The sequence below is a fragment of the Panthera tigris genome, chromosome A3, assembly GCF_018350195.1.
Source record: "Panthera tigris isolate Pti1 chromosome A3, P.tigris_Pti1_mat1.1, whole genome shotgun sequence".
Taxonomy (NCBI): Eukaryota; Metazoa; Chordata; class Mammalia; order Carnivora; family Felidae; genus Panthera; species Panthera tigris.
In genome coordinates, this window is record NC_056662.1 from 93,185,493 (window position 1) to 93,200,232 (window position 14,740).

The window sequence follows — 14,740 nt, forward strand, 5'->3', positions numbered from 1 at the left end:
GTAATTATTCTCTTTACTACACAGAGCACTGTTTTCATGAAACAAGCGCTTTAAACAATCTAGACTCATAAATTGTATGATTCCAAACAGAGTAAAACAGGGCAATAATGTGATAAAGTAGTAATATTATGAAGAGAATTTAAAACATATTTATTAGTTGTAAAGTAGGTAAACAAGTACTTATGTAATATGATTTTAAAAGTCCAATAATTCCTTGAATATCCATACTATTTTATATTCCACTTTGAAAAAGCATAATTGCTTACCAAAGCAAAAGACACAGGATTCCTTATGCACACCTCAACTTATGATTGGGACACCAACATGGTCCATACACACTATCCCTTTTTTTCATAGGTAATAACTTGAAGTTATCTGTGAATGATTTTAAACTATTTTTCAGGAAGTAATGGTTGGCATTCACTTTGTTTTCTTTCTGAATTTTTGTTTTTTCTCTATTGATACAAAATTTTGATACTAGGAAGCCCTTAGAAGAACTGAGAATTTTGGAACCAGGAAGGGCAACATCATAGAGGATGCCCAAAACCAAATCCTTGCAAAAATTGAGCAAAGTCTTCCTTGATGATTTAAAACTTTGTTCTAGAGGTACACCTATGAATTGAATAAATCAAAAAGAGTGAGGCTAAATTGTTCCAGTGATTGAATGCCAAGATCACTTTGTCATAGGGGTTAACATTAATACAAATAATAATACATTTTAAAATCAGTAGTTTGTGTGTGCATGCTGTCATTCATTAGCATCTCCTTAAATGATGGCTCTTCCTTTTAAACTGCCTTTGTCCATTAAAATCGATGCTCAATACACCTAAAACTAATACAATACTGTATGTTAAGTATACTGGAATTAAAATTTAAAAAACTTAATTAAAAATCAATGCTAGAGTGAGAGAATTGTGTTCAAACAGATGAGAAATCTTACTTAAAGTCTCTCTTTTAATTCTATGAAGAAAATCTGTATGTGCATGATCAGACTCAAAAAAATTCTTTTTTCTTGGCCTATAAAAATGGTATTAGTGGGAAGTCTGCAAGGCCTCAGTAGAAGGATGATTCTTGGACTGGACATTCTTAAAAGGGTAATTCCTGTTACAGTGTTTAGGTTTGCATTATCTTTAGCTTTTAGCAACATATAAAATACTGTCTAAACATTTAGAAAATTCCAAGCAGTCTTAGATTGAGAAGCTAATGTTTTTTAAATTTATTTATTTATTTTTGAGAGACAGAGACAGAAGGAGAGAGCACAAGCCGGGGGCGGGGAGGGGGGTGCAGGGGTACGCAGAGACAGGGAGGGAGATCGAGAATCCCAAGCATGCTCCACGTTGTCAGTGCAGAGCCAGAATTAGGGCTCAGTCCCACGAATTGTGAGATCATGACCTGAGCTGAAACCAAGAGTCAGATGCTTAACCGACTGAGCCACCCAGGCACCCTGAGAAGCTAAATTTGTATGTACTGCCTATGGTCTCATCATATCAGCTTTTGATATTTTAATTTTTTTTTTCAACGTTTATTTATTTTTGGGACAGAGAGAGACAGAGCATGAACGGGGGAGGGACAGAGAGAGAGGGAGACACAGAATCGGAAACAGGCTCCAGGCTCTGAGCCATCAGCCCAGAGCCTGACGCGGGGCTCGAACTCACGGACCGTGAGATCGTGACCTGGCTGAAGTCGGACGCTTAACCGACTGCGCCACCCAGGCGCCCCAGCTTTTGATATTTTAATAGCAAAATTAAAAAGAGGAAAAAATCCTAGAATCTCTAATTACTAGTGGTATAGCAAATCTACATAATTATATAGTTAAATGATGTACACGGAGTGAAAAAAAACAAAGTCACTACTGGAACTGGGATGACATCTTTACTTACTACTGCAAGAAAGATATAATCATTTTGGAAAATATTTTTTATGGATCATGAATTCACACATGTAGCTTCTCCCTCCTCCATCTACCCTTGCCATACTCTTGGAAAGTGCATATATTAAGAGAAGGAAAATGAATGACACAGTGAGAACAATTTTGAGAAGGGAAAACTGTTTAGGGGTTAGACAGTTGAAAGGTCAGCTATGTAATAAAAAATTCATTCCAAGACTAGGAAGTTTAGTAGCCTGGAAAAATTCCTTGTTGAAATAAATAGCCACATTCTTCAGAACAGCAGCCTGTCAGAACCAAAGAGCAATTTACAACTCCATACCCTACAAGCATGGGGAGGAGTGGATGTTCTTAGACACATGCAACTGAAAAATGAACCAAAGGAATTCAAACTGGTTTTAGGTCTCCATTGCTTTTAAAGACACATGGGGAACTGATCATATTTCTTATTCTGAAACAAATTTTTAATATCATGGGAAGACATGTCCAAATAATAAATCAGCTGCCAGTTGAGAGACAGCAGAACTCTATGGACATACCACCTATAGAATTATTATTTATCTTTAAAACTGTCAGTAAAGCCAAATGGCCTTCCTGCTTCCCTCCATGTTAATCTTATTAATCTGAATTCAGATTGTTCAAAAAACATATATTCCAATAATGTGCTTACTGAATTCATCAGAGAATTTTTAAAATCTGATGGATTGATTGATTGATTTACTTACTTACTTACCTACTTATTTATAGTATGCTCTATGTCCAATGTGGGGCTTGAACTTATGACCCTGAAATCAAGTCACATGCTCTACCTACCAAGCCAGCTAGGTACCCCATTCACTATTAGATCATCTTAGATAGATACATATCAGTCAATCCAAATATGACTTTAAATTTAATCTTGTTTATATTCTATATTAACTTATTATACTTCTAGATTACACTTCCATATAACTTATTATATTCCTTTTTAATATTTATAATTAATAATGGGGTATAATGAAATTTAAACTTATCAATATTCTTAACATGCTGGTAACTATTTTTTTTAATTTAATTGTTTAAATTCTTATTAATTTTTGAGGGAGAGAGAAAGAGAGAGCATGAGCAGGGTAGGGAAAGAGAGAGAAGGGGAGAGAGGATTCCAAGTGGGCTTGGCTATGACAGCCAGATGTGGGGCTCATGAACTGTGAGATCATGACCTCAGCCAAAGTCAGACTCTTAACAGATTGAGCCACCCAGGCACCCCTTAACATGCAGGTAACTATTATTTGTCTATTTTGAACTAATAAAACCAGAATAAATAGAAACATGGATCTGATTTGCACTTTCTTGACTATGTTAACAAAAAAAAATCTGAATGAACTTTAATGATATCTATACATTTTTAAAATGAGATACCAGTGTACATAAAAAACATAATGTCTCTTTAAAGAAGTTATTTTTCTCACTGAAAATTAAGACAAAAATATAAATCCTTTTTATGGACTAAGCTTGCATTTGTTCAATAGAGTACACTTTTTTCATATATTTTCCAAATCTGTAAAATATTGAAAGCTAGTTGTTAGTATCTTTATCTTTCTTTCATGGGGGCTTTTCTAAATTATTCATAAAAGACAAAAAAAACCCCATCTTATATCTAAGTATAGTTACTTTCTAATTTCCTTTTTAATTTATAGTCAATATAATGAAGATAATAAAATTACCTAAACTCACCACTGTTTCAATTTCCTAACATATGACACCTGTCCAGAAGCTTCAATGCTCATGATTGATGGCCAAGGTACTTTACTCAAGAGATTCCTGAATTTGGATGGTGATTCTTCCTTAGGATCATCAAGTATAAAAACAAGCAGATGGAAGCCATGTGTTATGAAGCTTTCATGTCAAAATATCAGTAAGAATATATTTTCCCAAATAATCCTTTAGCTCAATATAATTCTGATCTGAATCATGAATTATTCCTTCTTCCCTCGCTCACATAATTTTTGTAAATCCACTAGAGTATTTTTGTAGTGATTTTTTGTTGTTGTTACAACTTAAAAGGAGAGAAATTGCCTGAAAATTCCTAACATTACACAAGAGAAATAAATCTTTTGGCTTTACTAGTACTACAGAACGCTTTATCTTACTCTTGATAAGTGAGTTTTAAATCACTTAAAATAAGCAATTATGAAATAAAATAAGCATTCTGAAATTGACAAATTAAATGTCTGATTACTAAAATGACTGAATTTTGTTAACTAGATCTCATAACATATATTTTGAATTCTGTAATAAACTAGATCTCATAACATGTATTTTGCATTTTGTAATACAAATCAGTGTTTTCCCCCAGAGGAGTTCAAGTAGCTCAGCTAACTGCACATTTCAAGTTGTATAGAACTTTATTAATTTTCTATTCATTTCTAATTTGGATTGCAGTTGGGATGGTTAACAAACTACCTATATTTTTAGGATTTTCTAAATAGCTTGTCAGATCATACCCTATCTCAATCATTTCCTCTAAATTGAGAAAGAAAGTAAAACTAAGAGTGTGAAATTTTAGTGGTATTGTGCATAATTCACCTACTTTCCACGAATATAAAGCATAATGTCACATTTAACACAATAAAATTATGATAAAACTTTAGAGCTAAGAACTCTGTCCTCTGAACTCTGTCTTCATGGCTGTAGCCAGATGCAATACTGTAAACATCCCCTGCTCTCCACAGTCATGTATGCCAGGTGAGAATAAACACTCGTACTTTTCTGGAACCATACTGTTCAACAGGCAGGAGAGGAATCACTGGCCTGACTAATCCAGCAAATAATAACGAAAGCAAAACAGAAAGCACCCCTTCTGCATTTGCAGAGCAGAGTTAAAGGTCTCTTCAGGCAGATTTGTGTTTCTGATCACAGTCTTAAGTGAAAGCTCAGAGAATGAGTAATAGCTAATGCAGATGAGAGTCATCCCGTAGATACAGCCATGCAAACACATAAGATGTCCACTGATAAGACTGTAGCTTCGAAACGTTGCAATATTTTGTTCCTGTGTAATTTAAGTATGACAAAATTATGAAACTTTTTGAACAGGTAAAGAAAATTACCTATTAGTCTCTTCTTTGAAAGAAACTATTATTTGATATTTTCCTATCTCCTTTTCTATCTTTCCCATGTTTTTCACATTATCAATTACAGAAACTATTTTCATATGTGGTCTACATCTTTATTGAGCAAAGCACCATAACCACACCCATGCTTCTACAGTTCTTATATTTATAGTTTTAGTGGTCAAAATGTTTTAAATTAGGATTTCCCAGAAATTATTTAGCCATTATATTATGATTTATACTTTTATTGACAAAAATTTTATTCTTAAAATATAATCATTTCAAAACAGTTATCTGCAAGTCCTTATTTTAATATATAATAATGTGTATCTAATTAGCAGAGCAAATACAAATGCCAAATAACTAATAAATGCCCTTGTTCTTAGGATATATGATTATATTATGGTAATGTTACTCTTATATTAGATTTTAAAAGTAAATGAATTTTCTCTATTTCTAAATTGAGTGGTTCTATTTGATAAGCCACACATCCTGGCTTCTTACACAGAGTCTGAGAAGAAAATAAGTTACATAACAAGAATATCTGGATTCAAATATTCAGCTGTTTTCAGTATCTTAGCAAATTTGGGTAATTGTGGAGACTATTTCCCTCGCTCTGCCTCTGAGTTGTAAGAATCAAGTGGAGACGATTAAGTAAAGGGCTTTGTGAAATAATGAAATCTAAGCAAAGCTATTCATAATTGACATATAGATATTTTGTATAAAATTAATGTATAAGTGTTATCTATGACAATAATTATTTTCATTGAGTCTGCCTTGATTTTCTTTCCTTTTCTTTTTTTTTTTTTTTTTCTTTTGCTGCTTACATAATCTTTTTCAGAGGTTTGTCCCTTAACCTGAAGAGAACACTTCTTGATTATGTCCCCTGGGACATCTTTGCCATTCTCCCTTCTCTAAGGACTCTCCCCTCCATCTAGGTCTGTCATCTCCTAGCCTAATTCAATTCTCTAATAGTCTACAACTTAACAACCCTCCACTGTGTCTGGCAAGCATTTTCATTCATCACTATGATCTCGTGTATTTTCAAGTGCTTCTCCAAAGGGGCGCTATAAATGAAATTGGTTTTCTGTGTTTGTTTTTGTTTTCCCATATTTCCAATAGTTTGCTTTCTAATGTTGTCAGTATTCATAGACCTGAATTGCTACTTCCATTTTCACTCTCCATTTTTATATCTTAAACTGTCAGCTCATTTAAAGCTCATGGTTCTTTCCATTTTAGGCTTCTCAGGAATTTGGGGTTTTTTCAACTTCATTTCTTGATGGTTTTATCCCCTGGCTCACTTTTTCTTCTCCACCAATATGGTGATAACTTATTTCCTTTAAACAACTTTCATCATGTGTTTCTACATCCTACTTACTCTTTTGGCGGGAACAACTAATCACATATCTCTGTTCCCACTCTGTCCGTGGTTTCAGATGAAGCATTAAAAAAAAAAAAAAAAGAAAAGAAAAAAGTTCCAGGGATGCCTGGGTGGTTCAGTAGGTTGAGTGTTGGACTGCTGCTCAAGGTTCGAGCCGGGCATTGAACTAGCTGCTGTCTATGCGGAGCCCACTTCAGATCCTTGCCCCCTTCTCTCTCTGCCCCTCCTCCCCCCCCCCCCCCCCCGCGTCTCTCTCTCTCTGTCTCTCTCAAAAATAAATAAAAATCAAAAAGAGTTCCAATTGTAACATTATTTCCATTGATACCTCAGAGGCTGTGATGGATAAGATGATGAATAAGAGTATTATAAATCTATGTAATCAATATAAATTTAGTGGCTTGTCTAATCTTGGCACAAAAAGGAAAAAAAAAAATTAAATCATACTGGATCATCTATATCCAGTTAAATTGGAATCCTGTTTTCTCTATTTCATACTAAAGGAAAGTTACTGGAATTTTCTAATTTATTTCAAAATTCCTTACAGAGTAAAGCTTTAAAGAATTAATGAACTGAACTCATTTGTAATACTGAGCTAAAACTGTTACAAAAGGGGCACCTACCTGAATGACTCAGTCAGTAAAGTGTCCCACTTCAGCTCAGGTCATGATCTCGCAGTTAGTGCGTTCAAGCCCCATGTTGGGCTCTGTGCTGATAGCTCAGAGCCTGGGGCCTGCTTCAGATTCTGTCTCCCTCTCTCTGCCCATCCCCCACTCACACTCTGACTCTCTTGCTCTCTCTTTCTCTCAAAAATAAATAAACATTAAAAACTGTTATAATAGGAAAGAATCTGTTGCCAGAGTAGTATTCTTCAGACTGGTGATAGATATATCTTCATCTTTTTTTTTTTTCAACTTTTTTTTTTTTATTATTATTTTTTTTTTATTTATTTTTGGGACAGAGAGAGACAGAGCATGAACGGGGGAGGGGCAGAGAGAGAGGGAGACACAGAATCGGAAACAGGCTCCAGGCTCCGAGCCATCAGCCCAGAGCCGGATGCGGGGCTCGAACTCACAGACCGTGAGATCGTGACCTGGCTGAAGTCGGACGCTTAACCGACTGCGCCACCCAGGCGCCCCTATCTTCATCTTTTAAAACAGGCTAATATTTTCCCTCCTAATGTACTCAATTCAAAATAATGCTTTACCCATTTTTACATTGTGAGCAAAAAAACTTACTGTGAAAACTCCTTTTAACAATACAACCATATGTTGAGGGAAACTAGTCATGAATCATTTATGTATGATACAAAATAAAATATATAGAATAAGAAAAATAAGCAGATACTAGTCTTTAAATCTGAAATTTTATATTTTATTTAACACATATTTTAATTCCAATTTTCACTTGCTAGTTCTGAATGAATATAGCTGACTGAGATTTAAATATATATTCACCTAGGGGCATCTGGGTGGCTCAGTTGGTTGAGCACATGACTCTTGGTTTCTGCTCAGGCCATGATCTCATCGTTGGTGAGTTCGAGCCCTGTGTCAAGCCGTGTGCTCACTGCACGGCCTGCTTGGGATTCTCTCTCTACCTCTCCCTGCCCCTCCCCAGCTTGTGCTCTATCTCTTTCAAAATAAATAAATTAACTTTAAAAAATTAAAATATATTCACACAATACAGCACAAACATATGCACATAAGGAGAGAGAGATTGATAGACACAGGGAAGAAAGACACAGGAGGCCACAGGAAGAAAGACACAGAAAGACAAAGGAAGAAAAAGAGATTATGAAATAAAAGTAATATATAGTTTCATAAACACTCAAGGGATTAAGTATCTGGCTAAAGTCACCAAGGTGTCAGCATTAGAACACAGAATTGAGCTCATGTTTTTGGTCTCATCACTGGAGATCTGTACCGTATGTATATCACAGTAGTCAACTTAGAGAATTTTTCTTGTTTTGTCATTTTTTAAAACTTTCTTTTCTCTGTGCATAAATCAGATGATTGGCCCAAGACAGCTTCAATTCTATCACAGGAAGTGTGACACTCCTAACGTTCACAGTAAGAATAATAAGATTGAATAATTGCCTGGATTGAATAATGCTGCTAACCTGAGTTTATATCTGGTAGAGATAAATACTGAGAACCCGAATGGCCTTCAAGCAAACACTCTAGACTACTGATATTCTTAATAGGACATCTTTATTGGAATTGATTTTGGCATCTGCATTACTACCTAAATATCTTTCTAAAGTTGAGTTGGCAAAAATCTTCTAGTGTTTGTACAGTAATCAAAAGAAGATAATTCCAAGGTCATTATGTTTCTTTTTCCCTCTCATTAAAAAAACAAAACAAAACAACTATAACCATTACCACCACTATGTCTAAAATAAAATGAACAAATAATGTGTAATTGCTCTATTCACAGTAGTCTCTATATATCAGTACTATGATATATCAGTACTACGATATATCAGGACTATGATAAGACTACCCTTAAAACCTCATTGTCATTCCAGATTACAAACTTGAAAATATGATAAGTATATTATTTTCTGTCCTGAAAAAATACAACTTAGTTTTATTTCTTCATATGTTGAAGATATCACACTTCTATGGTAGAATTAAGACTGTAAAGCTGATAAAAAGAAATTAATCTAAAAAATAAATTGGTCAATGGAATGAAAGTTCCATTCACAGATACATGACAATTTTACTTTCTTAATAATTAATAATTATTTCATAAAAGCATATGGATTAATTTTACAGATTATTCAGGAAAAAATAAATTTATAAATAATTTCCATTCTTACATATGTGTTTTACACTTGCAGAAAAGATTGAAAGAAATATAGGTTCTCACACATAAGGTCTTCATGTGTACATGTACAGCCACGTATGTCACCACACCACCCCTTCTCTCAGAAACGATTTATGTTTTGGGTGATGATGTGATAGGTTTTATTTTCATTTTCATTATTTTCCAGGTTTTCTATAGCAATCTGTACTTTTTACTTAGCAATGCATTATGAATGTTTCCCACATTTTTAATCATTTCTTAATGATACAACTTTTAAAGATTTATTGCTTTCCATCTTATATCATGAATTAAATAGAAATATTTTTGTTTAAAAGACTATAGATGAAAAACAGATTAGCAATTCTGCTTACACTTACGATTTTCACCGTAAGCATAAATATTTAGTACTGAAATGACAAATATGCGGTAGACACAATTTTTAGTTCTTCATACACATTGTCAAATTTTTCTAGGCACATACACACATATGAATACATTCATACATATATGCATATACTGGTATAGATGTACGGATATACATATAAGTGTAGACATTATTTTACATTTCTACCAACAGCGAAGAACACCCATTATGCTTACTCTAAGCACCAAAAATGTTGTATTGTATTGGCATTGTATATTTCTATAGAAATCATCCATATTATATTTTTTTCAAATTTATTTTCACAATATTATATTCTATTTTGCTATGGCTTTTCCCTCTTGTTTTGTTTCATGTCCCCAGTTTGGTGCATGTATAATGAAATTGGCTCAATTCTTACATTTTAGAGGAACTGCAAATTTATACACACCACTTTTTTTTAAAGCAGTTCACCAATAAGTATCTGAAACCATAACATATTCATATTATTTGGAAAAGTAATACCATTTCTGGGAAGTGATCCCAAAGTAATCAACTAATGTAAGTTAAAGCTTTGGAAGTGGAGATGTTCATTTCCCCATTACATATTACAATGAAAAGTCAGAAACAGTATAAAATATCACTGACAGTCACAAAACTTGCAAAATGTTTGTTTATCAGATAAATGGAGTGGCTAAGGACGAAGGACTAAGGCTCTATAGAAAGGGACTAAGGGACTCTATAGAAAAATAAATCATTCTAGAAAGAAGAACCAGTCAAAATTCCTTAGCTTCAGGAAATGCCCTAGTTATTAGATGAGAGATGTTACTTTAATAAAGTATTTAGTTTTTGGATAAGTCTCTCACCAAGCCACCATTGGACACCAACTACATCACAACATGAAAGATTTTCTCTAAAAACCCTTTAGACTCTGTTGTGCAGGTATCTCTTTTTACTCATATTTTCAATGGAATATGCACAAAGAGGAAGCTGCCCTTCATTTGCTAAAGTTCACCAACAAACTGAGCCATCTTTGGGCTTTAAGTGCCTTATTGAAAGCAGAAACTTTATGGAGATTAGTGGAAAGCTATTACTAAGATATTCATAGAAGGTATCAACAGGAGCTAGCAGAAAGACTTACCTAAGCTATATCCTCTGGGTGTTCCTTCAATTTCCTTTACAGGAGAATTTTGGGACTGTATAAAAATGCAGTGTCAAGACAATACTGTAAAAAACACTGAAAGCTGGAAAAACATAGGTTTTAGAGCTTAAGTAATTTTCCCAATGCCACGGAGATAGAAAATGGTAAAATAATATTTGAACTCATCTTCTCTGCAAGAAGGCAACAGATTTCTATTTATACATCACTCTGAAGTTTTTCTTCAAAGAAAGAAGCCCATTAGTGGCTATGATGTAGGAGTGTAGAACAGAGCTGATGAACTTGCATCTGATTATTTACGTCCTATTTCAGACTGGGGGAAAATATTAAGGGTAAGACATTTCTTCTTCCTTTTGAATTCTCTTCACCCTAATAAACAGTCAACACATTACTGTTAACGGTTGATTCTTTGTGTCACCAAATTTCAAAGGTTTGTCTCTATGGATAGAGACTACATGAGCATTTCTTTGTGTCAGTCATAGACATTTCTTCCTTTCTGTGAATATTTCCATCAAATTCCTGTTCAAAAAATATTTATCAATATATTGAGAGATTTGTATCTATCTATCTATATATTTATGTATATATTTACTGATGTGTGTGTTTAAGAGAGAGACTGGTAATTAGTGACTGCAACCATATTACATTTAGTAAAATACACTCAAACTGTAATAAATTTATCAGAATACAAATATAAAACTTATGAAGCAATAAGCTTTCCAGTTGAGAACTATTGTCTATGTATGTCATAATGAATGAAATACTTTTAAAACTGAAGATTTTTTATGACATTTACCTTTTGTATTCAAACTTCTTACCTAAATATAGTATCTAATAATAATACTCTTTGCACTTACTATTTATTCTCAAATTATAACATACATCACACATTTCCTCTATTTTAAAAAATGCATTGTCTGCTCAAATGTATTTTAAACTCTTGGGTATTTGGTAAGCACTGTGCGTTCTATTTTATTTTTAACAATTTTCTGCACATACCCAGAGTAGGTATTAAATGAATAGTTATTCATTGTTAAAGTATATAATTAATCAGAAAACTGCATTTAGCAAGTATGTTCAACATTTAGGATTATATTATATGTTATTCTATCTTGTACTTGACTTAGTTGTAACTTCCACCTGTGTTGAAAGTATATTCTTATATCATAACCATTTATAGCATCATTATAATAAAGCATATTATTTAGATATGCTAAGGAAATGTAAGATGTGCCATGAGTATGCTACCTTTAATGCAGCATTGTTTAATGAAAGGTCATAACTAGGTAGCTTATCTATTATTTTGCATTATTTATTACTCTGAACATTTCATCAGTAGAATATATTATTTGCATAATAATGAGGATACATACTCTGAGATATGCATTAGATCACTTTTGCACATTTGCTTTCTTTTCTACAGATTTCTAGCCCAGGCTTTTTCCATAAATATGTATATTTTATGGTGAAAAATATGAAATATTTATGAATTTGAATTCCTCTCAATATTACTATAACGCCTTCTCAATTTTTAGTAATAGATTATTCTATCTTTAAATAATCAAGATGGAATGATTTCTAAAGCACTTATTGACAAAAACAATTTGCAAACTATCTGAAAACAAAGAAACATAAAAGCTATCTGGAAAATCATCTAGTGGAGGCATGTAAATAATACAAATAATTCTAAAGCAAAGGGAGACTTCTAAAAGATGTTCTTAGTGATATTAGGATTCAAAGGCAGGATTCCTAAACATCCATTGGAAGAATTGAGTTCAGTGGGGCTGCAAAAACAGGAAAAACTATAAACAAAGGTTAAAGGTTCCAGAGAAGATGGCAAATAGAATGGGCTGCTGTCTATAGTCCCTTAAATCAGCTGTGGGAAAATACAGAAATACAGGAAAGATTTTATATAAGAAATAATATTAAATTTTTGAGAAACACCTAGGGAGAACAAAGAGTATTATGAACTCATGAGAGGGTAGATAGGATTATCTTGGGAAGAGGATACATTGAAGGAAAGATTTAAACTCTACTGTTGTCACACTTAAATTACTTGGAAAAACCTTTAACTGACCTATCACAGCAGAAATGACCAGCATTAGCCTACACTGCTCAATGTGAATAGGGTAATTTTGGGTTGGCACAAAATCTTGTTGGGATGAAAAGCTGTAAAAAGAGGTGTGACCGATAATTTGATGTCAGATATTGACAACTCCTTCTGCTCTCCCCTGAAATTTCCAGCAATGGCACACCAAACTGTGAAAATTGGATAGTGTGTTTTCCAACTCCAGTTCCTCTGTAAGTGTTGAAAGGTGCACTCATTAGAAGAAGTGTTTCCTAATAAAGTAGTAACAATTAGAGGTGATCATCAGTAGTTTTAAATGGCCTCTCCCTTAACCTCATTGAGATGGCCCTAGTCTTAGATATGAATTATAGCTTTTCCATTACATAGTACCAGACAGGAAAGCTGATACTGTAATTCAGCTTGTTTGTCAAAATAACTACTACCTCACCATTTCAACTATTATAAGAGGAAGATTCAGGTACAATGTGACCCAGAATTATTAGGATAGAAAAATCTAGAAATTTAAATAATTATAAATAACTGCCTTCCAAAAAGGTAATGTAGGACATTAGAAATATGAAGCACAAACATAAAGTCATACAAAAAACATATGGAAGAATAAAGAATGAAGATTATAAATTAAATGAAGAACAACAAAAAGAACCAATAGCAGAAAAAGGTAAAGAACAAATTAATGAGACAGAAGTCAGACTAGACAAAACAAAATCTATGAAAGAAGAAAGGAAAGACAATGGGGTAGAAAATATTAAAGGATAGGGATAGATTAAATATGGAGGATAGAATTAGAAAGACCAACACCGGGAACTGGTAGCATTCTCATATGGGCTTGTGCACACTGTATACTGCATAGCTTGCATGGTGTCCATTTATTTCCATGCTCATCATATATTTGTATATTTATTATAGCTATATCCTGAAAGATAGTAGTATATTGTCTCGCAAGTAGGTTTCTTTTTTCTAATTTTCAAAAATTCACCATTTACTTTCCTGTGCCATCCAAAATAAATCATTCTCATGGATAACACCTAAAATTCCTGGAGAGAATACAAAAAGTACCTGAGGATTCCAGAAGGTAAACACTATCAGACTGATGGAGCAGAGAAAACAAAACCTGAAGAACCACCAGTACAAGATGGAGTTTTCTATTTCATTCACTGTTTTTCTCCTTCCATCTCCATACTTAGACCTGAGGATGCCCAAATTGAAACACTGTAAAGCAGGCAAAGGCAAATATAACCCACAAGAAACCACCTCTTTTCAGTCAGAGGACATAAAAACAGAACTATGAGGTGAAGAGTGAGGAGGAATCCACATTTTTCCACTTATATTTTCTGTCTTCTCTCCCAGTCCTCCTAAAGACAAGCCCTGCCCATGAGCTGTGCTGCTATCAAAGAAGCAGCACATATACCCAAATCCCCAAGAAATCCACTTTATATATAATTATACTGACAGGTTAAAGGAGAGAAAGGATGGAAAAAGACATACCATGCAAATATAATATCATAAAATAGAATCTGAAACAAGGAACATTACCAGTGAAAAGAAATACTTATGATAAAAAGGGTCAATTCACTGAGAACATTAACAATGTAAAGTAGTTATCTACCCAACAAAACAACTTCAATATAGATAAATAAACAACTGACAGAAGTGAAATGAAAAATAAACAAGACTGAAATTACACTTAGTGACCTAACTCTTCTTTCTTTAATTGAAGGAATGAGCAGATAGAGAATCAGCACGGATATAGGTCACACACACAATACTCTTCTACTTGATCTAATTCCCATTCATAAAACAATCTGTCCAACAATAGTATATATACATTAGTGGGGTTTTTGTTTTTTAGTTTTTTTCAAGAAAGCACCATTGGGGACACAGTGAGACTTCTAAAAGATTACACATAAAGAGGTTTTTTTTAAATAAAGTAGAGTTACAGCTGCAAAAGTAATAACAAATTTCCCATTCTTA